A 3,917-nucleotide genomic window follows, 5' to 3' on the forward strand; every position below is an offset into this window, starting at 1 on the left:
ACCAACCACTAAAGCCAGTGAAGATGAAATAGAAAAATTCTACCAACTTCTTCAATCTGAAATTGATCAAACATGCAATCAAGATGTATTGCTCATTACTGGTGATTGGAATGCAAAGTTGGGAGCAAAGAGAAAGGCCAGTAATTGGAAAATATGGCTTTGATGATAGAAATGATGCTGGAGAAAGCATGATAGAATTCTGAAAAACACACTGCATCAGTGTGTGGAAGCATTTCCATCAGCCTCTGTAAACTTGTTTTTCATCATTGTCTTCTGTGCAACTTGGGCTGCTTCCTTCAGTATTATTGCTTCTTGATCATATGCTACATCAACCAATTATTTTGTGTACAGTGACTCTGTGTACTGTTTCTATCTTCTTTTGAAATTTCCTGAGTTATTCAATATTTTGCCCAAAGAATTATTCAGTATCACAAGTCAAGTTTTGAATAATTTATTCATTGTTTTCAGTTTGAGAAAATGCTGAACATGCTCTTGACTTTTGATTTTATATAACTCAGGTCTTTGTACATTCATTAGTATACTTGACTTTGCCTTCTTGAACTGCCCTTTGAAATGTTATGTTTAGCTCTTTTATTTCTACTTTTTTTTCAGTTGTTTTAGCATCTCTATATTCAATAGAAATGTTCAGAGTGTTTCCTGACATCCCTTTTGGTCTTTTCTTTCTTGCCTACCATTTTAATGACCATTTCCTTTCTTCCTATATGATGTTCTCGATGTCATCCCACAACTCTTTTGATCATTTATCGTTAGTGTCAATCTAACGTACTAAATGTGCTATTCAGATGGTCTCTAAATTTAGGTGGGATATACTGAAGGTCATATTTTGGCTTTTATGGACTTGATTTAATTTTCTTCAACTTCAGCCTGCACTTTCATATGAGCAATTGATAATCTGTTCCACATATGACACCTGGCCTTGTTTTGGCTGACATTATTGAGATTCGCTATCATATCTCTTCCTCCAAATTTCCAGTGAATTCCATTAGGTAATGCACATGTTTATATTCACCATTTCTGTTTTTAAATATATATTTACTTAAAAGGAATACGTTGTTGATTTTTCAAAATTCTATCATGAGGTCTTTGGCATCATTTTTGCTGAGGTCTTATTTTCCAACTACTGGTTCTCCTCTTTGCTTCCAACTTTCACAATCCAATCACCAGTAACAATCAGTGCAACCTGATTACATGTTTGATCAATTTCATATTGAAGACATTGGTAGAATTCTTCAATTTCATCATCACTGAGTTTAGTGATTAGTGCATAAATTTGAATATTGGTGGTATTAGATTAACTTAATAAAGGCATTCAACATTATACTATTCAAGACAGCATTGTACTTCAAGATAGAGCTTGAGATATTCTTTTTCATGATGAATGTGACACCATTCTTCTTCATTTGTTGTTCCAATATAGGAAACCATATGATTATTCGATTCAAGATGGCTGATATCAGTCCATTTAAGCTCACTTTTGCCTAAGGTATCAACCTCTATACATCCCATTAAATTTTGAACTTTTCCAGTTTTTCTAGATTCATACTTTGTACAATCCACATTCTGAATATTAATGAATATTTGTAGCTATTTCTTTTTTGAGTTGTGCTCTATTAGATTATTAATTTCCTAAAACCTTTGCTCCCTTTATGTCATTATAGTTAAATCTACTTTGAAGATGCAGCTTTTCCCCAGTCATATGTTGAATGCCGTACGTTCTGAGGCACTAATGAGCATGATATCATACAATGTTCTGTTTATCTTATAAGGTTTTCAATAATGTAGTGGGTTACAAGTTGGGCTGCTAACTGTACAGTAAGCAGTTTGACTCTACTAGCTGTTCCATGGGAGAATATTGATAATTTCTAGTCTAATAAAGATTTACAATCTCAGAAAACATGTACAGGTTTGCTATGAATCAGAACCACATCCACAGCACATAACTACCACAACCACCATTCTGAGGGCCCTGGTTTGGTGCTATAGTATAAGCACTGGTCTTTTACCCACAAGCTATCCAGAAGTTGGCAGTTGAAACCCACCATTCACACCTCAGAAACCCTATATAGGGTGTCAGTGTGTTTGAACCAAATTGAGAACATGCCACCATCACCATGAGTCAGAAAGTTAACTTCAATAATAATAACAACCATTCAGAAGTGGTCTATCTCCCCTTCTTAGTCTTTCTTAGTCTGGAAGCTCCACTGAAACCTTCCCATCATGTGTGACCCTGTTGGTATTTAAAATATCAGTGGCATACCTTCTCAGATCACAGCAATACACAAGCATCGCAAGTACAATAAACTGACAGACATAGTGGATTCGACTATGTGGAACACAACAAATAATGGATAGCACTGAGAAGAATGGGGATTCTAGGACACAAAATTGTGCTCATGAGGTTCTTGTACATAGAAAAAAAGGCAGTCATTTAACAATAATTAGGGGATACTGAATGGTTTAAAATCAGGAAAAGTGTGTTCCAGGATTATATCCTTTAACCATAGCAATTCAGTCTGAATGATAATCAAATAATATGATAATCTGTATTGTGTGAACAAGAATTTGGCCTCTGATTGGAAGAAAACTCATTAATAACCTTTGATATGCGGTTGATACAACCTTTAATCTTGCTTGACAGAAGTGTGTTGTTGTTGTTAAGTGCCATCAAATCGGTTCTGAGTCACAGCAAACCTATATAGGATTTCCAAGGAACAACTGGTGCATTTGAACTGTCAGCTTTGTAGTTCACAGTCCAGTGCTGACTGCACAGCTCTACGTGAGCAATCCTAGCAGAAAGTGTAGAGAACTTTAAGTACTTACTGATGAAGATCAAAGACTGCAGCCTTCAATATTGGTTGCACTCCATTGTAAACAAAATAAAATTCATAACAAATGGACTAATAAATAACACCATGATAAATGGAGAAAATATTGTAGTTATCAAGGATTTCAATTTTATTGGATACACAATCAACACTCATGCAAGCAGCTGTTAAGTAATCAAACAATATGAAAGCAGCAAGATGGAGCACTAGACAAAAAGGCTGTATGGATGCTAACAAAAGATGCTGAAAACCTAATTTAAAAAGAGACAAATGATAATCCTGGAACTCTGAGCTTCAGCTAAGGAGATAGAGAAGTGAATTGAATGCTTACTAGGAAAGAAAGCTGAGCAGACATTGCAAAATAAAGGTAAAAATCTGTGACCTGTGCCATCCACCAAATAGGTACAGTCATCTTAAGATTTTGTTAGTGGTTTCAGATACAATAAAACATGTTGGCATTACAGAAACATACCTGTGACTCACAAAGATAAAGATGTGATTTTGTTTCTTGTTCTGCACACTACTCTAATGACCAAAGTCTAGGCCAGCCCCACAGGAAGCTCCCACTCTCCTCTTGGTCAGAGTCACATGGTGTTGAGCATAGCAGTTGTACACTCCATTAAAGGAGGGCAGAGGTATCCATAGTAAACCTTTATGAACAGGACCTGCTCCAAATCTGCAGAGTTGGTCCAGATTAGCCCTGGAATAATCTTCACATTGAGAAGTAGCTCAACAGACATGTGGAGAAGAAGAGAGAAAAACAAACCAAAACAAAAAAACAAGATCTGGGTTCCAGTAAAAGATGGCAGATCGGGTGGAGGTGTAGTGATGAGCTCTGTTGAGAATAACACAGAATACAGGACCAAGAGACTCAGGGAATAGTCTCAGTAATCTGAACCACATATAAAGGAATATTTAGAAGGTTGGAAGATTTACAGCTGGGGAGTTTGTGACAGAAGCAAGAAACCCATTGCTTCCTGGTTCAGGATGCTCGACTGCTCCAGGAGCCGCCATTTTGTATGGGGCCAAGCTGGGAAAGGATCAGAGCAGCCATGGACGCTTGACAGAGCC

Source organism: Chrysochloris asiatica, unplaced genomic scaffold, assembly GCF_000296735.1.
Source record: "Chrysochloris asiatica unplaced genomic scaffold, ChrAsi1.0 scaffold00334, whole genome shotgun sequence".
In the NCBI taxonomy this organism is placed as follows: Eukaryota; Metazoa; Chordata; class Mammalia; order Afrosoricida; family Chrysochloridae; genus Chrysochloris; species Chrysochloris asiatica.